Source organism: Oncorhynchus masou, chromosome 23 (assembly GCF_036934945.1).
Source record: "Oncorhynchus masou masou isolate Uvic2021 chromosome 23, UVic_Omas_1.1, whole genome shotgun sequence".
Taxonomy (NCBI): Eukaryota; Metazoa; Chordata; class Actinopteri; order Salmoniformes; family Salmonidae; genus Oncorhynchus; species Oncorhynchus masou.
In genome coordinates, this window is record NC_088234.1 from 64,065,570 (window position 1) to 64,090,680 (window position 25,111).

Here is a 25,111-nt window from a genome sequence, read left to right on the forward strand (position 1 = left end):
CTCCTGTTCACCATTCCCTGTATTAACTGCACCTGTTTGAACTCGTTACCTGTATAAAAGACACCTGTCAACACACTCAATCAAACAGACTCCAACCTCTCCACAATGGCCAAGACCAGAGAGCTGTGTAAGGACATCAGGGATAAAATTGTAGACCTGCACAAGGCTGGGATGGGCTACAGGACAATAGGCAAGCAGCTTGGTGAGAAGGCAACAACTGTTGGTGCAATTATTAGAAAATGGAAGAAGTTCAAGATGACGGTCAATCACCCTCGGTCTGGGACTCCATGCAAGATCTTCCTTCAGCTTTGCTAGTCATTAGCTAAAGTCCCCCCCCCCCTCTCTCTCTGCTGCAGTCGTTTTCTAAGAAACATGGGAAAGCAGCTTTGTTGCTATAATACGCCAAGCTGTGTGATGCTTGCCCCACTTTCCCTCTGCTTTCATTGTGTAAGCAGACATACATAAAACATGATTTGCCCGCTTCAATTTCTGACTTTTATTCAAAGGGGATTTGGTGGTAGACTACACGAGAGAGAGAGAGAATAAAAATACTGTACACGACAAATAACTGTGGTGATTAATGAACACCATTTATCGTCTAGTTAAGATGAAGTAAAAAGAGACTGTGTTTGTCTGTACTGCCCTGACGATAGATCTATACTGTTCATTAAACTCAGTGAATGGATCCCCTAAGGTCAGTGGACACTAGGATCCATCCTGGTTACTCTACATTAACCCTGGTGGAGGAGTACTTTGACAATCCAAAGACTACCTTTCTTCCTTCCTTTCCTTTATTTATTTCCCTTCCTTCACTCCTTCCTTCCTTGACTTTGTTTCAGATCTATTGTCTACTACATTGTTTTCACCATTACAGTCATATATTATCATAACAGTTGTAGAGGGCATCAGTCTGGATCAAGCTTGCTGTGATATCAGTGGCTCTGAAGTGACAGTGTTGTACTACAACCCACCAGCAGAGGGTAGACTCAACTCAACTCAACTCAATGGGAACATAAACTCAGCAAAAAAAAGATACAGGACCCTGTCTTACAAAGATAATTTGTAAAAATTCAAATAACTTCACAGATCTTCATTGTAAAGGGTTTAAACACTGTGTCCCATGCTTGTTCAATGAAGCATAAACAATTTATGAACATGCACATGTGGAATGGTCGTTAAGACAATAACAGCCTTCAAACTCTAGGCAATTAAGGTCACAGTTATGAAAACTTAGGACACTAAAGAGGCCTTTCCACTGACTCTGAAAAACACAAAAAGAAATATGCCCATGGTCCCTGCTCATCTGCGTGAACGTGCCTTAGGCATGCTGCAAGGAGGCATGAGGACTGCAGATGTGGCCAGGGCAATACATTGCAATGTCTGTACTGTGAGACGCCTAAGACAGCACTACAGGGAGACAGGACACAGTGGCAGACCACGTGTAACAACACCTGCACAGGATCGGTACATCCAAACATCACACCTGCGGGACAAGTACAGGATGGCAACAACAACTGCCCAAGTTACACCAGGAACACAATCACTACATCAGTGCGCATACTGTCCGCAATAGGTTGAGAGAGGCTGGACTGAGGGTTTGTAGGTCTGTTGTAAGGCAGGTCCTCACCAGACATCACAGGCAACAACGTTGCCTATGGGCACAAACCCACTGTCGCTGGACCAGACAGGACTGGCAAAAAGTGCTCTTCACTGACGAGTCGCGGTTTTGTCTCACCAGGGGTGATGGTCGGATTCGCGTTTGTCGTCTAAGGAATGAGCGTTACTCTGAGGCCTGTTCTCTGAAGCGGGATCGATTTGGAGGTGGAGGGTCCATCACGGTCTGGGACGGTGTGTCAAAGCATCATCGGACTGAGCATGTTGTCATTGCAGGCAATCTCAATGCTGTGTGTTACAGGGAAGACATCCTCTTCCCTCATGTGGTACCCTTCCTGCAGGCTCATCCTGACATGACCCTCCAGCATGGCAATGCCACCAGCCATACCGCTCGTTCTGTGCATTATTTCCTGCAAGACAGGAATGTCAGTGTTCTTCCATGGCCAGTGAAGAGCCCAGATCTCAATCCCATTGAGCATGTCTGGGAACTGTTGCATCGGAGGGTGAGGGCTAGGGCCATTCCCCACAGAAATGTCCGGGAACTTGCAGGTGCCTTGGTGGAAGAGTGGGGTAACATCTCACAGCAAGAACTGGGAAATCTGGTGCAGTCCATAAGGAGGAGATGCACTGCAGTACTTAAAGCAGCTGGTGGCCACACCATATACTGGCTGTTACTTCTGATTTTGACCCCCCCCCCTTTGTTCAGGGACACATTATTCCATTTATGTTAGTCACATGTCTGTGGAACTTGTTCAGTTTATGTCTCAGTTGTTAAATCTTATGTTCATACAAATATTTAGGCATGTTAAGTTTGCTGAAAATAAACGCAGTCAACAGTGAGAGGATGTTTCTTTTTTTGCTGAGTTTATGTTTACATTGCCAAAGCATGTGAAATTAATAAACAAAAGTGAAATAAACAATAAACAGTAAATATTACACTTACACAAGTTTCAAAACAATAATAATATATGATGTTTCAAATGTCATATTATGTATTTATACAGTGTTGTAACGATGTGCAAATAGTTGAAGTACAAAAGGGAAAATAAATACACAAAAATATGGGTTGTATTTCCAATGGTGTTTGTTCTTCACTGTCACGACTTCTGCCGAAGTCGTTGCCTCTCCTTGTTAGGGTGGTGCAAGGCGTTCGACGTCACCGGTCTTCTAGCCATCATTGATCCTTTTTTCATTTTCCATTGGTTTTGTCTTGTCTTCCCACACACCTGTTTTCAATCCCATTCATTACCTGTTGTGTATTTAACCCTCTGTTTCCCGTCATGTCTTTGTCAGAGATTGTTTATTGTCAGTGTAGTGTTTTTTTTTGTATAGGTGCGCGGCGGGTCTTCGTACCCATATTTGTTTATATTCATGTTTCTATTTAGTGTTATGGAGCATGTTACTTGGACATTATTAAAAGACTCCATTTTACACTCCGTTTGACTCTCCTTCCAACTATACACATATTTCTGACATTCACTGGTTGCCCTTTTCTTGTGGCAACAGGTCACAATTATTGCTGCTATGTTTGCACACTGTGGTATTTCACCCAGTAGATATGGGAATTTATCAAAGTTGGATTTGTTTTCAAATTCTTTGTGGGTTTGTGTAATCTGAGGGAAATATGTGTCTCTAATATGGTCATACGTTTGGTAGGAGGTTAGGAAGTGTAGCTCAGTTTCGGCGACCTTTCTCAATAGCAAGGCTATGCTTACTGAGTCTGTACATAGTCAAAGCTTTCCTTAAGTTTGGGTCAGTCACAGTGGTCAGGTATTCTGCCACTGTGTACTCTCTATTTAGGGCCAAATAGCATTCTAGCTTGTTCTGTTTTTTTTGTAAATACTTTCCAATGTGTCAAGTAATTATCTTTTTGTTTTCTCATGATTTGGTTGAGTTTAATTGTGTTGCTGTCCTGGGGCTCTGTGGGGTCTGTTTGTGTTTGTGAACAGAGCCCCGGGACCAGCTTGCTTAGGTTCATCTCTCTGTGGGTGATGGCTTTGTTATGGAAGGTTTGGGAATCGCCTCCTTTCATGTGGGTGTATAATTTAACAGCTCTTTTCTAGATTTGGATAATTAGTGGGTATCGGCCTAATTCTCCTCTGCATGCATTATTTGGTGTTGTACGTTGTACACTAAGGATATTTTTGCAGAATTCTGCATGCAGAGTCTCAATTTGGTGTTTGTCCCATTTTGTGACTTCTTGGTTGGTGAGCAGATCCCAAACCTCACAACCGTAAAGGGCAATGGGCTCTATGACTGATTCAAGTATTTTTAGCCGGATCCTAATTGGTATGTCGAATTTTATGTTCCTTTTGATGGCATAGAAGGCCCTTCTTCCCTTGTCTCTCAGATCATTCAGAGCTTTCTGGAAGACTCCCAGACTCTGCCTAATGAAACAACACACTCAAACACACGTTCCTCATAATCTAGAATCGTTCTACAGTGGAATGCATCTGATATTGTGATGAACGACTCAAATAGAACACAGAAAAGTCTACTCCGGATAATAAATAAATCCCAAAATGACATTTCAACAACATTTTAAAACCCCATTTCAGTTGTGTTTCCAGGCCTTAGGCTTTCCACACACCATCACAGCCTGGTAGCTGTTGATTTACTAATTCAATTCACAAATGTTTTACCTCTCCTTTATTTAACCCGGAGGTCCCTTGAGAATGTATCTAATTTCCACGGTAACCTGGACATCATCCCCATAGTGATCTAATGGTCTGCTGTTAACAACTTTTCTATTTTCTTTTCTTCTCTTCTCTTTTTCTTCTCCTCTCCTCCTTCCCCTCCTCCTCTCAAAACTACACTGCATCCACGTCCAGTACCCCAAGGCCTTTCTCAGAGTTTCTCAAACTTCCTGGTACAGTCCATGTCTCAGGGAATTCAGTCTGGAGGGTGGGAATCATTTCCTTTCTGTTATAAATACTTTTCTTCTTCTCTCTCTCTGAGGGTATACTGTGCTGTGTGGAGGGATGTTTGAGATGCTATGAGACCAGCTTACACACTCTCTCTCTCTCTCTCTCTCTCTGTCTCTGTCTCTGTCTCTGTCTCTCTCAGGGTATACTGTATGTTACTCTTTTTTTCTGTCTCACTTTCTCCTCTTCATCACACTAGCCTCCTATTTTCATAATTTCGTCATCAGTGAGAACTCCTGTGGCGTCTGGCTCTCTCTCTGCCTTCACTGACTCAATCCAACCCTACAACCCTACCTCTCTGACTTCCTCTGCCTTCACTGACTCAATCCAACCCTACCTCTCTGACTTCCTCTGCCTTCACTGACTCAATCCAACCCTACAACCCTACCACTCTGACTTCCTCTGCCTTTACTGACTCAATCCAACCCTACAACCCTACCACTCTGACTTCCTCTGCCTTCACTGACTCAATCCAACCCTACAACCCTACCTCTCTGACTTCCTCTGCCTTTACTGACTCAATCCAACCCTACAACCCTACCTCTCTGCCTTCACTGACTCAATCCAACCCTACAACCCTACCTCTCTGACTTCCTCTGCCTTCACTGACTCAATCCAACCCTACAACCCCACCTCTCGGACTTCCTCTGCCTTTACTGACTCAATCCAACCCTACAACCCTACCTCTCTGACTTCCTCTGCCTTCACTGACTCAATCCAACCCTACAACCTTACCTCTGACTTCCTCTGCCTTTACTGACTCAATCCAACCCTACAACCCTACCTCTCTGACTTCACTCTGATTCACTTCAACCCTACAACCCTACCTCTCTGACTTCACTCTGATTCACTTCAACCCTACAACCCTACCTCTCTGACTTCACTCTGATTCACTTCAACCCTACAACCCTACCTCTCTGACTTCACTCTGATTCACTTCAACCCTACCTCTCTGACTTCCTCTGCCTTTACTGACTCAATCCAACCCTACAACCCTACCTCTCTGACTTCACTCTGATTCACTTCAACCCTACAACCCTACCTCTCTGACTTCACTCTGATTCACTTCAACCCTACAACCCTACCTCTCTGACTTCACTCTGATTCACTTCAACCCTACAACCCTACCTCTCTGACTTCACTCTGATTCACTTCAACCCTACAACCCTACCTCTCTGACTTCACTCTGATTCACTTCAACCCTACAACCCTACAACCCTACCTCTCTGACTTCACTCTGATTCACTTCAACCCTACAAACCTACCTCTCTGACTTCACTCTGATTCACTTCAACCCTACAACCCTACCTCTCTGACTTCCTCTGCCTTCACTGATTCACTTCAACCCTACAAACCTACCTCTCTGACTTCACTCTGATTCACTTCAACCCTACAACCCTACCTCTCTGACTTCACTCTGATTCACTTCAACCCTACAACCCTACCTCTCTGACTTCACTCTGATTCACTTCAACCCTACAACCCTACCTCTCTGACTTCCTCTGCCTTTACTGACTCAATCCAACCCTACCTCTCTGACTTCCTCTGCCTTCACTGATTCACTTCAACCCTATATTCCTCTCTCTCACAGATAATCGGACACTTTCTACTCCATCTCTATTACTCAAAACAGAGAGCAGAGCTTGCCTGTTGGTGTTGCCATGGGTGCAAACCTATCAGCATATTCTGCACAGATCTACTGTAGAACACGACTGAACAGGCATCACCGTAGAGCACAGATCTAGTGAGCAGGCATCACTAGAGAACACAGAGAACTGTCATCTGTCATCCACTGCATCGCTGCTTTAACTTGACTTTGAACTGTGATAGTGAGGAAAATAGATTCTACAGCTTGTCAAAATTAAAAACTGCTGTACTAAGACTTCAGTATTGCATCATATCGCTGATATAAGCCTCATATTGTGCTCTTCTTGGACATACACTTTGTGTTGTTGTGCAACGGGTCCTTGGTTCAAGCCCAGTTCAGGGAGGAATCAACTGTGTTTTTGATATTAATAACTGTCTCAGTTTTGTTGCAGTCAGTTTGAGGGAAAGTTATTATTCTATAGTAGTGTCTCAGGTGGGGTCGGGATGATAACAGTTTCACAATAAAATGAAAACAAAGCAGACCAAACTCGTTGGTCTTCTGTCGAAGAGGAGTAGTATGAAGGCTCGGAGGACCAAAACGCAAGTGTCCATCATGTTTTTTAATAAAGACAATAGAACACTCGAACAAAACAACAAACGATGACGTGAATATACAAAACCGAAAACAGTACCGTGTGGACCAAACACTCACACGGGAAAAAAACACCCACAACCCAAAAGTGAAACCCAGGCTACCTAAGTATGATTCTCAAATAGGGACAACAATTGACAGCTGCCTCTGATTGAGAACCATACCAGGGCGAACTCAAAAACCAACATAGAAAAACAAACAGACTGCCCACCCAACTCACACCCTGACCATACTAAAACAAAGATATAATAACAGAACTAAGGTCAGAACGTGACAGTACCCCCTCCCCCCCCAAAGGTGCGGACTCAGGCCGCAAAACCTGAACCTATAGGGGAGGGTCTGGGTGGGTGTCTGTCCGCGGTGGCGGCTCTGGCGCGAGACGTGGACCCCACTTCACCATAGTCCTTGTCCACCTCTTAGCCCGCCTCTGTAGTCTCCTCAGAGCGGCGACCCTTGCCGCCGACCTCAGACCAAGGACCCTAGCAATGGGCCCCGAATGGACAGGCGGGAGACTCCAGGCGCCGGAAAGTCGGGAGACTCTGGCGGCGGCGTGACAGGCGGGAGACTCCGGCGGCTCAGGACAGGCTGGAGACTCCGGCGGCGGCGTGACAGGCGGGAGACTCCGGCGGCTCAGGACAGGCGGGAGACTCCGGCGGCTCAGGACAGACGGGAGACTCCGGCGGCTCAGGACAGACGGGAGACTCTGGCGGCGCTGGGCAGACGGGAGCACCTGTAGGGAGAAGACGGAGAGACAGCCTGGTGCGGGGTCTGCCACCGGAGGGCTGGTGCGTGGAGGTGGCACCGGATAGACTGGACCATGAAGGCGCACTGGAGCTCTTGAGCACCGAGCCTGCCCAACCCTACCTGTTTGAATGCTCCCCGTAGCCAGGCCAGTGTGGCGAGGTGGAATAGCCTGCACTGGGCTGTGCTGTCGAACCGGGGACATCATGCGTAAGGCTGGTGCCATGTACACCAGCCAGAGGAGACACACTGGAGACCAGACACGCTGAGCCAGCTTCATGGCACCTGGCTCGATGCCCACTCTAGCCCGGGCGATACGAGGCGCTGCAATGCACCGCACCGGGCTATGCACGTGCACCGGGGACACCGTGCGCTCCACAGCATAACACGCCACTTGCCCGGTCCCTCTCGCTCTCCGGTAAGCACGGGAAGCTGGCGCAGGTCTCCTACCTGACTTCGCCACACTCCCCGTGTGCCACCCCCAATACATTTTTGGGGCTGCCTCTCGGGCTTCCAGCCGCGCTGCCATGCTGCCTCTTCATACCGCCGCCTCTCCGCTTTCCCTGCCTCCAGCTCTGCCTTGGGGAGGCGATATTCCCCAGCCTGAGCCCAGGGTCCTTTACTGTCCAATATCTCCTCCCAAGTCCAGTTCTCCAGGTATCGCTGCCTCTCGTCACCACGCTGCTTGGTCCTTTGGTGGTGAGTGTTTCTGTAAGGGTTTTTGTTTCTTCTGTCGAAGAGGTGTAGTATGAAGGATCGGAGGACCAAAACGCAGCGTGGTAAGTGTCCATCATATTTTTTAATAAAGACAATAGAACACTCGAACAAAACAACAAAATATGACGTGAATATACAAAACCGAAAACAGTACCGTGTGGACCAAACACTCACACGGGACAAAAACACCCACAACCCAAAAGTGAAACCAGGCTACCTAAGTATGATTCTCAATCAGGGACAACAATTGACAGCTGCCTCTGATTAAGAACCATACCATGCCGAACTCAAAAACCAACATAAAAAAACAAACAGACTGCCCACCCAACTCACGCCCTGACCATACTAAAACAAAGATATAATAACAGAACTAAGGTCAAAACGTGACACTGGATGACAACATCATGATGTCTGTTTCCAACATTAGGGCTGTTTTCCTGAAGAAGTTAAATCCACTTTCTGTTTTGTTTCCTTGCCACGATACTAACGAGTATCACGATACTGGTATCGTCCCAGCCCTGGTTTCAGGTCAGGTCATTAGAACCCTAGACCTCTGTGATACGTCTCAGAGGAGGAGTGCTGATCTGTCCATTAGTTTCAGGTCAGGTCATTAGAACCCTAGACCTCTGTGATACGTCTCAGAGGAGGAGTGCTGATCTGTCCATTAGTTTCAGGTCAGGTCATTAGAACCCTAGACCTCTGTGATACGTCTCAGAGGAGGAGTGCTGATCTGTCCATTAGTTTCAGGTCAGGTCATTAGAACCCTAGACCTCTGTGATACGTCTCAGAGGAGGAGTGCTGATCTGTCCATTAGTTTCAGGTCAGGTCATTAGAACCCTAGACCTCTGTGATACGTCTCAGAGGAGGAGTGCTGATCTGTCCATTAGTTTCAGGTCAGGTCATTAGAACCCTAGAAGACCTCTGATCAGTTCCCCCTGTCCATTAGTTTTATTCATTATGATATAAAAGGCTAAATTGATCCAAGATCAGCACTCCTACAATGTGACGTTTCTTGAATACCAAGCCCTGACCTCAGATCAAATTTAGTCTGAAACAAGACTGAGACGAGACTAAAGGTCACAAGAGAAGAGATGACAAAGAGAAAAATTAAACCTGGGAGTACTTACACTGAACCAGATCCTTATCTAAACAACTAGAGAAGGGAGGGGAGGAAAGTGGAAGAAAGAAGAGAAAGAGAGAGGGGAAAGAGTGAGAGGAGAGAGACAGAGAGAGAGAGAGCAAGGAGCGAGAGAGTGAGACTGACAGAGAGAGACTATATATATATGAGAGAGAAAGAGAGAGAGAGAGAGAGAGACATTCAAATTTGCCAGGGAAATGAGGCCTTGGAGAGAGAGATGGGGAGAGGGAGAGAGGGAGAGAGGGAGAGAGTGATGGGGAGAGAGTGAGAAACATTAATATTTGCCAGGGAAATGAGGCCTTGGAGAGAGAGAAATAAACAAGGGATGATTTCCATGTTGTGTTAAGGCTCTTTGCTGGGTTTACAGCTCTTCTACATCAACCCTGTGTGCTGCGGCCAGGGTGTGTGTGTGCTGTGGCTACAGTACAGTTTGTTATTTCAGTATGGCGAGACAGGACCAGGAACAAACAGGGTCCTGTAGAACTTCAGGTCCTGTTCCATTACTAGACAATTGAGATAGTTACAGACCTCTAGCTGGATATAACGTGTTTTAGCACAGTGATTGCCATTGAGGGCTTCCACCATTTTAAAGTAGTCAACTGGGTGGGTATTCCTTTGGGTTGGTAGGGATCAAACAATGATCAGAGCGTTGTCTTCTTCTTTTTCAAATTGGGTTACGTGGTTTGTAAATGGCATTAAGCTATATGACCGCCATCTAGTGACAAAATATATTTTTTTATTTACATTTTTTATTGAATATCCGAAACATGCAATATACTTTCAGTGAAGCCGATCAACAACTACATCATACCAGTCATCCAACAGATCTCCCACCAGGCCAAAAAACGTGAACCCCAACACTCCAAGACCCCCCACAGTTCCCCAAAAGCTGTCCCTCAACCATTTGAGACCACTCCCACAGTCCCCCAAATAATAAAAATAAAAATATCTCCTAACAGTACTAGGGTATATTTTAGATCAATGTTATGCATTTTCAGCCATTCCTGAACCTGAGACCAGAAACCGGCCACCTGAGGGCAATACCAACATAAATGGGTTAATGATTCTGTATCCTCACAACAAACTCTGCAGAGCTTAAATTATTTGATGCCCCAAATACTGTATTCAACATTTTGTTGGTGGCAAGAATTCTATATAATAATTTTAGCTGAAAAGCACAAAGTCTTGCATTTTGGGTTGTTTTATATATCAACTCATACACCACCCTGTACCATCAAATCTCTTCCCAACTATTTTGCAATCTGTATGGCACAATTGTCAACATCCTAGTCCTCAAATGAAACTGGTATACTTTCCTATGTATGCTATTTTTATTCCGCCGATAGTTTTGATCCTTTATATTGGGCAGACAGACCAGTTCCCTGCCTCCTCCCACTGCCACCTGCCTCCTCCATTTTTGATCCTTTATATTGGGCAGACAGACCAGTTCCCTGCCTCCTCCCACTGCCACCTGCCTCCTCCATTTTTGATCCTTTATATTGGGCAGACAGACCAGTTCCCTACCTCCTCCCACTGCCACCTGCCTCCTCCATTTTTGATCCTTTATATTGGGCAGACAGACCAGTTCCCTGCCTCCTCCCACTGCCACCTGCCTCCTCCATTTTTGATCCTTTATATTGGGCAGACAGACCAGTTCCCTGCCTCCTCCCACTGCCACCTGCCTCCTCCATTTTTGATCCTTTATATTGGGCAGACAGACCAGTTCCCTGCCTCCTCCCACTGCCACCTGCCTCCTCCATTTTTGATCCTTTATATTGGGCAGACAGACCAGTTCCCTGCCTCCTCCCACTGCCACCTGCCTCCTCCATTTTTGATCCTTTGTATTGGGCAGACAGACCAGTTCCCTACCTCCTCCTGCTGCCACCTGCCTCTTCCACTTTTGGGGTAATGCTGTAATCAATTGGTTGTACTCTTGTATTGAGCAGACCGTCCCATTCAATTCTGATAACTCCATGAAGGACATAACTCTCCCATTCCAATTTACAATATCAGTTAAGAACAAAATACCATTTTCAAACATCTTTGCCATAAATACAGGTATTTTATCAACCAGCACTTTTGAGTTCAGCCATAATATTTGTTGTAATATTTGTTCCATCTTTTCAGGGGGATGAATATGAAATTGTAGCCAGCTCTGCAATGCTTGTTTGAAAAAGAGAGATACTTTGAAAAAAGTATCATGTTCAATTAATAGAAAATGAGACATAGCAATCTGCACAAAGGCAAAAAGGCCATTTTTAAACAATGGATGAGCTTTTCTTAGTAATCTACTTGAGGACCATTTAGGGTTCAAATAAAACTTTTGAATGAGTGAAGCTTTTAGAGAGAGGTTTAGTGCTTTTATATTTAATCATCTCAACCCACCCAATTCATAATATAGATAGGCACGTTTTATTTTGTCTGGTTTAGCGTCCCAGATAAAGCAACATTTTCTTTGCTCATATGATTTGAAAGCGAATCATCAGGAGCAGGCAGCGCCATGAGTACGTGAGTAATCTGAGATATGACTAAGGAGTTAATCAGGGCAATTGTTCCGTAAATAGACAGGTTCCTTAACGAATTCCTTAACGTCATTCAGTGGGAGACGAAAAAGAGAACATCTGCCTAAAATATTTATCTTCCTCTTTTAAAATGTCATTCTGAGAATCATAGATGACTCAGTCTTTAGTAACAAGTTTCTGCAAATTATTTTTGTTAGCGGAGATTCAGGAATAATTTTGTGCATTTTTCTCCATATTTTCTGTATTTTTGTAATAGATTACATTAGATCGTGCTTGAATAAGTTCCTTAAGTACTTCATGTTTTTCTTCCAACTTATTTTGCGTCGTAGTGTTGTTTTTATTGCTGTCTACCTGTACTATTAGTTCATGGATTTCCCTTGTTAGTCTTGTCTCTTAAGCCAGAAACTGCTTTTTTTATTATTGATGAATATTGAATTGAATGACCTCTGAAGGTACATTTAAAGGTATCCCAAACAATAAGGGGATTTGCTTCAGGACTCCTGCACTGCAGGTGGCGGTAAATCACCAATATAAGCTGAATGCATTATGCAAACAAAAGAAGAAGACAATTGACTTCTTCAAAATGGAATTGACCTCAATGGCCCATGCTGTCACAGATGATGGTACAGATATAAACATGAGTCATCTTCTCACCTCAGTACTTACAGCTGGCCAGGTTACTACCTGACAGACAGGTCAGTACTTACAGCTGGCCAGGTTACTGCCTGACAGACAGGTCAGTACTTACAGCTGGCCAGGTTACTACCTGACAGACAGGTCAGTACTTACAGCTGGCCAGGTTACTGCCTGACAGACAGGTCAGTACTTACAGCTGGCCATGTTACTGCCTGACAGACAGGTCAGTACTTACAGCTGGCCAGGTTACTGCCTGACAGACAGGTCAGTACTTACAGCTGGCCAGGTTACTGCCTGACAGACAGGTCAGTACTTACAGCTGGCCAGGTTACTGCCTGACAGACAGGTCAGTACTTACTGTACACACTGATCTAAGAGAGATGATCAATGTAGTAATGTGTGTGTGGTCGGTTGCAGTCACTCTGCCTAAAGCAGGGACAATGAACACAGGTATTGATGTCATTAGAGCGAACCCTCTGGGAGCCCCTTCAGTTATACCTACAGAATGGAGAGACAGAGAGACACAGAGAGACCCAGATAGAAAAACAGAGAGAGAAGAGTTGATTGAAGACCGAAGCTGAATGTCTAGCTGTTTGCTTGAGACAAAAAGGCAGAAGACAGGCACAGTCTGTATTATACAAACAAACACACAATCTCAGATAAGGCTCTCTGTGACAGGATGTCATCATTCCCAGGTTTGCGTGACAACCTGTATCTACTGTCCCAGGGAGGGAGTGTGTGTGTAGCTGATGAGGACTGACATGGATGCTAGGCCATGCACTCCAGACCAACAGCAGGCTGAACTATAAATATGTCTCCTCCAATTTCTCTCTCTCTCTCTCTCTCTCTCTCTCTCTCTCTCTCTCTCTCTCTCTCTCTCTCTCTCTCTCTCTCTCTCTCTCTCTCTCTCTCTCTCTCTCTCTCTCTCTCTCTCTCTCTCTCTCTCTCTCTCTCTCTCTCTCTCTCTCTCTCTCTCTCTCTCTCTCTCTCTCTCTCTCTCTCTCTCTCTCTCTCTCTCTCTCTCTCTCTCTCTCTCTCTCTCTCTCTCTCTCTCTCTCTCTCTCTCCAAATAGAGTACTACAGAATAATACAGAATACAATATGTCTGAATAGCAATTAGAAATATGTCTGAATAGCAATTAGAAATATGTCTGAATAGCAATCTGTCCTCTCTCTAGAAGAGGGAGAGAATTTGTTGGGAAATAGGAAGGGGGGAAAGAGAGAGGGGGGTAAGGGGATATTATGTAATTGAAACAAATCTCTTTACAGCACTGCAGTGAGAAAATAAGAGATGACATGCTACTTCCATCTCCCCCTCTCTTTCTTCCTCTCTCTCCTTTGCTCTCTTTTTACCCTGGTAAAGGACTAAAAGACAGGTGTCTCTTGTGCTTCTCTGTCTCTTTTCTCAAGTCAAATCACTGAATCATCAAGATCTTACCACAATTAGTTGTGATTTCCCATCGCCTCTTTATATAAGAGGAACAAACTAGGTCAAAAAATTTAACAAGTTCCAGTCAAGTACATTTTTGCTAACAAACAAGATAATATTATCTTGCGTTATATCCCCCAAACAGGCCCCCACACCCGTTGCCAAAACTCCCAGACAACCTAATTCTTCTCCTCCAAACACCCTCTAACCCCCTCTCCAGGTCCCCAGCCTGACACAGACAGGACGCTCCAGTGCCCTTTGACCTAATTCACTGTGGTCCCTGTCTGGGAGTGATGCCACCAGGGTTACCAGGGTTACTCAACCAGAACCACACAACAGGACGGGCCAGGGGTAGGATGGCAAATGTGTGAGGATTCCCAATCCCCAATTATAGATCCTGGGAGCCAGAGGACATTTTTTAAAATCTGTGAGCACTTTGTAATACTCTTACATGATCTTACAAGATTTATGCATGGAGTTGAGCCATAGTAAACGAAGCCAAAGAGAGATGGCTGTTTGACTGTAAATCCTAAATCCAATAAAGCTGACCTTGAGTGAGAGACTTGAGAACTCTCAGACGACTCTTGGTCGACCAAGGTTTTGTTTAGCCGGGGACAGCCCTACAAACTCTTCATTCTTATTGTTCTGAGAGTTCTCAAGTCTCTCACTCAATTTTTCCCCATATATTGACACATTCTATGTGTTTGAATCAAATCAACTATATTCACTGAACTTGTCTGATGCTTTAAGCACACGGTTGATTAAATAATTAAGACACACAAATGACTAGAGGGTGTCCCGGCACAATCAAATCAATTGCTGGTCGGCCAGGCTCAGACTTGCTGCGCTGTGTTAAAGAAAAAGACAGCGAGCGACTGACTAGCACCCAATGTCTCTCTCTTCTCCCTGCTGCAGCGACCACCACAGAACATCAACGTTTTAATCGCACTTTCCATGTTTGTTGAAGCTGCAATAAAATTACAGCCATTTCTGACTGAAAAGTTCTGTCACAGAAATCCCTCATTTGTTTACGTAAACATTCCCTATTCCCTTAAAACCTTGCTCTCTTTACGTGACACATGCATCACATATCCAAGATGGCGTCGCAGTCGGACTTGTGCTTGTCTTGTCCCGTGTTAATTAGTTTCTAAATAGTCTGTTTTTCGTTTAAATTTTTTTATTTAAATCTCACTTTCCATCTACAAACTAAACATACTTTCCTGCAACCCGCCTCACCTTATAACTGGAACCTCAATCAGCAGCTAGCCAGCATACTAGCTACTAGCTACTCGTCATTGTTTGCCACTGCTAGCAGTATTCACCTTTAGCTCGGACAATTACATGCCAGTCTGCACAGCGCGATATCAACCCAGAGCATATATGACTGCTTTTCTCCACCACATCACCGGATTCCTGCCACAAGCTTTGGACCACTGGATCATCGCCAGCTAGCTAGCTGCAACCCGAGTGGCGACTGTTGGCTAACGTCTCTGTCCCGAAACAAGCACCAGTTAGCCTTGAGCTAGCCTCAACCTAGGCCCATCTCCCGGCCAGCAGACGGCGTATACCAGATAATTCTTGGGCTGGAATACCTCTTTTGCCAAGTGGCCTGGACCCTTTATTGTCGACATGGAGCCATGCCGATCCATCATGATGGACTGCCGACGTAATCGCCCGATGTGGTTTCAACGGGCTTTTCCGTTGCGATGTCGCCGAAGACCCATCTGCTAGCCCCGGCCTGCTAGCTTTATGAACTCTGTGTTTCCCACTCGCCTAGCGTAGTAGCGACTACACAGCTAATGCCTGCTGGTCTGTTCATTAACACTGTACCTAATTTTGTTTATCTGTCGGCCCCAGCCTCGAACTCAGGTCCTGTGTGTACCGAACTGACCCTCTCTGCCCATTCATCGCCATTTACCCGTTGTTGTCTTAGCTCTCCTGACCAACACCTGTGATTGCTTTATGCCTATCTCAAATGCCAATATGCCTTGTCTTCTGCTGTTTCACTTAGTTATTATTGTTTTATTTCACTGTAGAGACTCCAGTACCACTCAACATGTGTTAGATGTGTTAGAGCTACATGTGGTAGCTCTTTTGTACCACCCCCCATGCATGCAGAGACCTCACCTGCAGAGATGCAACCTCAGTCATTGTCACTCAATGCCTAAGTTTACCTCCACTGTACTCACATCCTACCATACCCTTGTCTGTACATTATGCCCTGAATCTATTCTGCCACGCCAATAAATCTGCTCCTTTAAATCTCTGTCCCCAACGCAATAGACGACCAGTTTTTATAGCCTTTAGGCGTACCCTTATCCTACTCCATCCTCTGCTCCTCTGGTGATGTAGAGGTTAACCCAGGCCCTGTATCTCCCAGTACTACACCTATTCCCCAGGCGCTCTCATTTGTTGACTTCTGTAACCGTAAGAGCCTTGGTTTCATGCATGTTAACATCAGAAGCCTCCTCCCTAAGCTTGTTTATTCACTGCTTCAGCACACCCCTCCAACCCTGATGTCCTAGCCTTGTCTGAATCCTGGCTAAGGAAGGCCACCAAAAATTCTGACATTTCCGTCCCCAACTACAACATTTTCCATCAATATAGAACTGCCAAAGGAGATGGAGTTGCAATCTACTGCAGAGATAGCTTGTAGAGTTCTGTCTTACTATCCAGGTCTGTGCCCAAACAGTTCAAGCTTCTACTTTTAAAAATCCACCTTTCCAGAAAAAAGTCCCTCACTTTTGCCGCTTGTTATAGACTCCCCTCAGCCAACAGCTGTGCCCTGGACGCCATGTGAATTGATTGCCCTCCATCTATCTTCAGAGTTCGTGTTGTTAGGTGACCTAAACTGGAATATGCATAACACCCCGGCCATCCTACAACCTAAGATGCCCTCAATCTCACACAAATTATCAAGGAACCTACCAGGTACACACCTAAATCTGTAAACATGGGCACCCTCATAGATATCATCCTGACCAACATGCCCTCCATATACACCTCTGCTGTCTTCAACCAGGATCTCAGCGATCACTGCCTCATTGCCTGCGTCCGTAATGGGTCCGCAGTCAAACGACCACACCTCATCACAGTCTAAAATACTTCAGCAAGCAGGCCTTTCTAATCGACCTGGCCCGGGAATCCTGGAAAGATATTGACCTCATCCCATCAGTAGAGGATGCCTGGTTGTTCTTTAATAGTGCTTTGCTCACCATCTTAAATAAGCACGCCCATTCAAAAAATGTAGAACTAAGAACAGATATAGCCTTTGTTCACTCCTGACTTGACTGACCTTGACCAGCACAAAAACATCCTGTGGCGTACTGCATTAGCATTGAATAGCCCCTGCAATATGCAACTTTTAGGAACCAATATACCCAGTCAATAAGGAAAGCAAAGGCGAGCTTTTTCAAACAGAAATTTGCTTCCTGTAACACAAATTCCAAAAAGTTTTGGGACACTGTAAAGTCCATGGAGAATAATAGCACCTCCAGCCAGCTGCTCACCTCACTGAGGCAAACAACAAGGAAACAATGTCACCACCGAGAATAAGCATTTTTCTACGGCTGGCCATGCTTTCCACCCGGCCATGCACCCACCGCAGCAACCTGTACGAGCCCCCCCACCGCTTCTCCTTCACCCAAATCCAGACAGCTGATGTTCTGAAAGACCTGCAATATCTGGACCCCTACAAATCAGCTGGGCTAGACAATCTGGACCCTCTCTTTCTAAAATTATCCGCCGCAATTGTTGCAACCCCTATTACTAGCCTGTTCAACCTCTCTTTCGTATAATCTGAGATCCCCAAAGATTGGAAATCTGCCGCGGTCATCCCCCTCTTCAAAGGGGGAGACGCTCTAGACCCAAGCTGTTATAGACCTATATCCATCCTGTCCTGCCTTTCTAAAGTCTTCGAAAGCCAAGTTTACAAACAGATTACCGACCATTTCGAATCCCACCGTACCTTCTCCACTATGCAATCTGGTTTCCGAGCTGGTCATAGGTGCACCTCAGCCACGCTCAAGGTCCTAAACGATATCATAACCGACATAAAGACAGTACTGTGCAGCCGTCTTCACCAGCCTAGCCAAGACAACACTGTTCTGTATACATCTGGCCCATCTTTGGACACTGTGTTAACAAACCTCCAGACGAGCTTTAATGCCATACAATACTCCTTCCGTAGCCTCCAACTGCTCTAAAATGCAAGTAAAATTAAATGCATGCTCTTCAACCGATTGCTGCCCGCACCCGCCCGACTAGCATCACTACTCTGGACAGTTCTGACTTAGAATATGTGGACAACTAAAAAATACCTAGGTGTCAGGTTAGACTGTAAACTCTCCTTCCAGACTCACATTAAGCATCTCCAATCCAAAATTAAATCTAGAATTGGCTTCATAATCCGCAACAAAGCCTCCTTCACTCATGCTGCCAAACATACCCTCGTAAAACTGACCATCTTACCGATCCTTGACTTCGGCGATGTCATTTACAAAATAGCCTCCAACACTCTACTCAGCAAATTGGATGTAGTCTATCACAGTGCCATCCATTTTGTCACTAAAGCCCCATATACCACCCACCACTACGACCTGTTTGCTCTCGTTGGTTGGCCCTTGCTGCATATCCGTCGCCAAACCCACTGGCTCCAGGTCATCTATAAGTCTTTGCTATGTAAAGCCTCGCCTTATCTCAGCTCACTGGTCACCATAGCAGCACCCACCCGTAGCAGGCGCTCCAGCAGGTATATTTCACTGGTCATCCCCAAAGCCAACAGCTGCTTTGGCTGCCTTTCCTTCCAGTTCTCTGCTGCCAATGACTGGAACACATTGCAAAAGTCACTGAAGCTGGAGACTTGTATCTCCCTCACTAACTTTAAGCATCAGCTGTCAGAGCAGCTTAACGATCACTGCACCTGTACACAGCCCATCTGTAATAGCACACCCAACTACATCATCCCCATAGTGTTGTTTTTTCTGCTCTTTTGCACCCCAGCATCTTTACTTGCACATCATCATCTGCACATCTATCACTCCAGTGTTAATGCTAAATTGTAATTATTTTGCCACTATGTCCTATTTATTGCCTTACCTCCCTAATCTTACCTCATATGCACACATATATATAGATTGTTCTATTGTGTTACTGACTGTATGTTTGTTTATTCCATGTGGAACTCGGTGTTGTTGTTTTTGTCACACTGCTTTGCTTTATCTTGGCTAGGTCGCAATTGTAAATGAGAACTTGATCTCAACTGGCCTCCCTGGTTAAATAAAGGTGAAAAAAAAAAAAAAAAAAATCATGTGACCACAGACCTATTCGCACCGGACCAGTATTACTCGAGAACGTTGGCTAAGTAATTATTACTCCAGAATGTCCGTTATTCCGATTCGGACGGCATTCGTTTTTTATTCTAGGCGTGAAGATACAGGTGATAGGGCCACACTGATAACTCAAGCTTGGTTCTCAAGTTTCTAAACCCTACCAAACCATATTTCCAATAGTGTGGCCAAAGTGATTGAACTGAGGAAGTGTGATCATAATCATTAGGATATTTTAGTGATCCGCAGCACGTCCTAAATGCCCCCATCCCTCCAGACTTCAGATGCATTTTAAGGCTATGGATGAGAATGGGAGGTTGTAATATCCAAACGTGTAGGTCAGCTGTATGCATCTATTAGCAGCAAGGGTTGCATTAAATAGGCTCAATATTTTTTACTGATGCATTTGGCAATATTCAATTACTTATTTTCCACCATAATTTGCAAATACATTCATTAAAAATCCTACAATGTGATTTTCGGGATTTCTTTTCTCATTTTGTCTGTCATAGTTGAAGTGTACCTATGATGAAAATTACAGGCCTCTCATCTTTTTAAGTGGGAGAACTTGCACAATTGGTGGCTGACTAAATACTTTTTTGCCCCACTGTAGGTATTCCTCTTGTTCAGATGGGATAGGGCAGTGGGCAGTGTGAAGGCGATTGCATCGTCTGTGGACCTGTTGGGGCGGTATGCAAACTGAAGTGGGTTTAGTGTGGCAGGTAAGGTGGAGGTGATATGATACTTGACTAGTATCTCTTAGCACTTCATGATGACAGAAGTGAGTGCTATGGGGCAGTAGTAATTTAGCTCAGTTATCTTTCCTTCTTGGGTACAGCAACAATGGTGGGCATCTTGGAACATGTGGGGACAGCAGACTGGGATAGGGAGCGATTGAATATGTCCATAAACTCACCAGCCAGCTGGTCTGCGCATGCTCTGAGGAATTGCCTATGTGTAACGGCTGTCGTCGGTGGAAGAAGGAGAGGACCAAAGCGCAGCGTGGTAAGTGTTCATCGTATTTAATGGAAGAACACTGAATAACAAACAAACAACCAAAACAGTTCTGTCTGGTGCAGACACACAAAGACTGAAAATAACCACCCACAAAACACAATAGAAAACAGGCTACCTAAATATGGTTCTCAATCAGGGACAACGATTGACAGCTGCCTCTGATTGAGAACCATATCAGGCCAAACACAGAAGTAGAAAATCATAGAAAAACCCAACATAGACTGCCCACCCCAACTCACGCCCTGACCATACTAAACAAAGACAAAAACAAAGGAACTAAGGTCATAACGTGACAGTATGGATGCTGTCTGGGCCAGCAGCCTTGCAAGCGTTAACATGTTTAAATGTCTTACTCACGTCGGCCACGTCGGCATTTGATTGTGAGGTATTCTAGGTCACCACCCATATGTATATACTGTATTCTATCCTATTCCACTGTATCTTAGTCTAGGCATTACTCATCTCATATGTGTATACTGTATTCTATCCTATTCCACTGTATCTTAGTCTAGGCATTACTCATCTCATATGTGTATACTGTATTCTATCCTATTCCACTGTATCTTAGTCTAGGCATTACTCATCTCATATGTGTATACTGTATTCTATCCTATTCCACTGTATCTTAGTCTAGGCATTACTCATCTCATATGTATATACTGTATTCTATCCTATTCCACTGTATCTTAGTCTAGGCATTACTCATCTCATATGTATATACTGTATTCTATCCTATTCCACTGTATCTTAGTCTAGGCATTACTCATCTCATATGTATATACTGTATTCTATCCTATTCCACTGTATCTTAGTCTAGGCCACTCTGATATTGCTCACCCAAATATTGATATATTCTTCATTCCATTGCTTTACTTTAGATGTGTGTATTGTTGTGAAATTATTAGATATTACTTGTTAGATATTACTGCACTGTTGGAGTTAGAAACACAAGAATTTCGCGACACCTGCAATAACATTGGCTAAACACATGTATGTGACAAATAACATTTGATTTGACTCTCCAATAGGAAAATGTGTTCATCCTTGCTGCCTTAGAACATGAGATCTATACGTGATTTATTTCAAAAGGATATTGTATCTATTCCTTATGTCACAACTTACTGGAATACATTTGTCAAGAATATCTGTTTAAAAAAAGTCTGGGTATAACTACTCAAATACCTGCTTGTTAACAAGGTGAAAGAGGTCTCTTTCAGAATGATCCATAAGTATTACCCTGCAAATCACTACCTGAAGAAACTCAAAAAATACATTAACATTAACTGTGCTTTTTGTGTTGAGCATCCAGAAAGTTTTGCATGTATTTTGGCATTGTCTACATGTAAAGAAATTAAGGCAAGATATTAATAGTTTTATAATTGTTAATAGTCTTGATGACTTAAAAAAAATTAAAAAATATGGGAGAATGTGCTGTTCGGTTTCCTTAACTATAATAAGGACAAAGAACAATAATTTGACCTCATCAATCTAATTGTGCTAATGGAAAAATGTCATACTCATGAATGTAAATTCACTAATAAAAAAACACACATGTTTTCTATAAGGAATTTGAGCAGTACATTAAGACCATTCTACACTTTTCTAATAAGAAAGCTGTTAAAACAATCAATACCTGTGTTTTTTAAGGAATTTGTATAATCTGTAATTTGTTGCACCCCCTATCCCCTCATTGTCTGTTTGTATACTTATTGTATGTATACTGATGTTTCTTCAACAACAACTAAAAAGACTTATAAAAATAATTATAATATATACAGTGGGCTCCAAAAATACTGGCATCCCTGACTGGCAATGCACAAACAATATTTAAAAAAATATAAACAATGTAATTATAGAGAAACTCAAAATACCAACATGTGAGAAATACTGTACTTTATTAATGTTTTAATGGAACCAACCAAAATCATACAATTATTTAATACAAAATTAATTTCACCAAAATTTCACCAAAATCAAGGTTTCATAATTATTGGCACTCCTTATTTAGTGCCACCACCTCTGGCAAGGATAACAGCATGGTATTTTCCTGTAATGTTTGACAAGGTTAAGGAACACATTTGGAGGGATTTTGGACCATTCCTCTATGCAGATTCTTTGAAGATCCTTCACATTCTTGGGTTTGCGCTTATCAACTGCCCTCTTCCACTCAGCCCACAGGTATTCGATTGGATTGAGGTCCGGCAACTGAGAATGGCCAAGGCAGAACATTGATTTTGTTGTCACGGAACCATTTCTGTGTGGATCTTGAAGTATGTTTTGGGTCATTGTCTTGTTGGAAAGTCCACATACGGCCAAGTCCCAGCCTTCTGGCAGAGGCAACCAGACTGTGAGCCAAAATTGCCTGATACTTGGTGGAATTCATTATGCCATCAATCTCAACCAGTGCCTCTGGACCTCTGGAATTAAAACAGCCCCAAAGCATCACTGACCTCCCCTCCATATCTCACCGTGGGTATGAGATGCCTCTCCTTGTATGCATCTCTGTTTCACCGTGGGTATGAGGTGCCTCTCCTTGTATGCATCTCTGTTTTACCGTGGGTATGAGATGCCTCTCCTTGTATGCATCTCTGATTCACCGTGGGTATGAGGTGCCTCTCCTTGTATGCATCTCTGTTTCACCGTGGGTATGAGATGCCTCTCCTTGTATGCATCTCTGTTTCACCGTGGGTATGAGGTGCCTCTCCTTGTATGCATCTCTGTTTCACCGTGGGTATGAGATGCCTCTCCTTGTATGCATCTCTGTTTCACCGTGGGTATGAGATGCCTCTCCTTGTATGCATCTCTGTTTCACCGTGGGTATGAGATGCCTCTCCTTGTATGCATCTCTGTTTCACCGTGGGTATGAGGTGCCTCTCCTTGTATGCATCTCTGTTTCACCGTGGGTATGAGATGCCTCTCCTTGTATGCATCTCTGTTTCACCGTGGGTATGAGATGCCTCTCCTTGTATGCATCTCTGTTTCACCGTGGGTATGAGGTGCCTCTCCTTGTATGCATCTCTGTTTCAACGCCAAACATGCCGATGCTGTATGTGACTATAACGTTACATTTTGGTCTCATCTGACCAAAGCACCTTTTTCCAATCATAATTTAAATGACGTTTGGCAAACTCCAAGCGCTTGTGTCTGTGTCTTGGGGTCATTAAGGGCTTTCTTCTGGCAACCCTTCTAAAGAGCCTGTGGTTGTGGAGGTGGCGTCTGATGGTGCTTTTTGAAACCTGGTGAACACAAGATGCCACCAAGGCCTGCAATTCTATCACAGTGATTCTTGGGGATTTTGTTGCTTCTCTCACGATCCTCCTCCCTATCCTGGGGGGCAAAATGCATTTGCGTCCTCTACCCGTGAGGTTTTCAACTGTTCCAGATCTTTTAAATGTTTTAATAATTGCCCTGACAGTGCTCAGCGGTATATTCAATTGTTTGTGGATCTTCTTGTAGCCATTACCAGATTTATGAAGGTCTACGGACATCTGTCTCTTTTAAACTGCCAGTTATTTTCTTTTCTTCATGGTGTTGGATGACAAAGGGATATTGCATGCGTGTTAACTCATTTTTATACCCTAGTGAAAAAGGAAGTGATGTAATGACTCAATATAGTTCCTTAACACTTAGATAAACTTAAATAAGTGGAATTTAATTCCTGGTTTAATTTTGGTAGATTTTAACAATAATATTTAAGGGTTCAATTAATTGTGAATCTTTGATTTGGAGGACATAGATTTTTTATTAAATCAATAAATGGTTTTGTTGGGATCCATTGAAACATTAAATAAAGTACAGTATTTTTCACATGTTGGTATTTTGAGTTTATCTCTATAATTATATTGTTTATATTTTTTAAATATTGTTTGTGCAGTGCCAGTAATTTTGGAGCCCACTGTATAGAGGACTTATATGTAGGACTCTATAAGCCTATTTAGAAACTTCATGGATAAACAACATTTTATGCAGAACAGGATCAATCGATTCCATGAACATAATTTGAAAACCTTGTTGACAGTTTAGTTCCATTCAAGAAACTCACCTCTCAATCTAATTCTGGCAGAGAACGTCCGAGGAACGACTATTTCCAGATGTGTCTTGGTTGAAATAAGTAAGTTATTTCCTTGATATAGCTTAAAACCGTACAAATCCAGTCTCTGTTCGTTGACAGGCCTATTTCCTATACAGTTTTCCTTCTTTCACGAGAAGAAACTCAGGCTTCCCCCCTCATCCTTCTCACTCTTCCTCTTGTGTCTGTCGCAAAACACGTGGAATTTCCGCTTGGAAAATAAACAGGCTCGTCAAGTCCTGTTCTCTCTTTATGTTCTCTCACACGCACCGTATCCCAGCCCCCACCGCCCGGTCCGCGTGCGTGCAAACGTTCAGCACCACCCGCAGACAGAGGGAAACGAACGGAGCATCGCGGGTGAACTTTCTCCTCTTGTCGGGGCTCGACCGCTTATCTGAAGCGACAAGGTTTATGACCGGTGAGGGGAGGAGGGGACCAGAGAGCGTTCGTAGGGGGTATTCCGACGGCCGGTATCCCGTTTTTACATAATTTTACTGTCGAGCGCTTTTCTTCAAAGTTCATGTGTCCTTTGTCATATAAATAGTTTTTAATCTAGCGCTTGTCTTAACCTACAATGCAACATAGATCAAATTGTGGTGTGTAAAATGTCACACTTGGCTGGTCTCTCACTGTCTGAGATCTCTTTAGTCAGACACTTGAGTCAGAGGATCCTAACTGGGGGAGAAAACATTCACACAGGATATTCCAAGGGACATCCTATCCCCTCACTAACTAACC

General features: G+C 44.0%; 1 protein-coding gene across 1 annotated transcript in view; it reads right to left on the reverse strand.

Moving 5' to 3' along the window:
* The window catches only part of LOC135511194 (leucine zipper putative tumor suppressor 2 homolog), a 101,988-nt gene extending 77,252 nt beyond the window's left edge, over positions 1-24,736 (reverse strand). Inside the window, exon 1 of the mRNA XM_064932820.1 lies at positions 24,347-24,736. The gene's annotated coding sequence lies outside the window, so the exon portion shown is untranslated. The remainder of the gene's footprint in view (positions 1-24,346) is intronic.
* Positions 24,737-25,111: the final 375 nt, after the last annotated feature.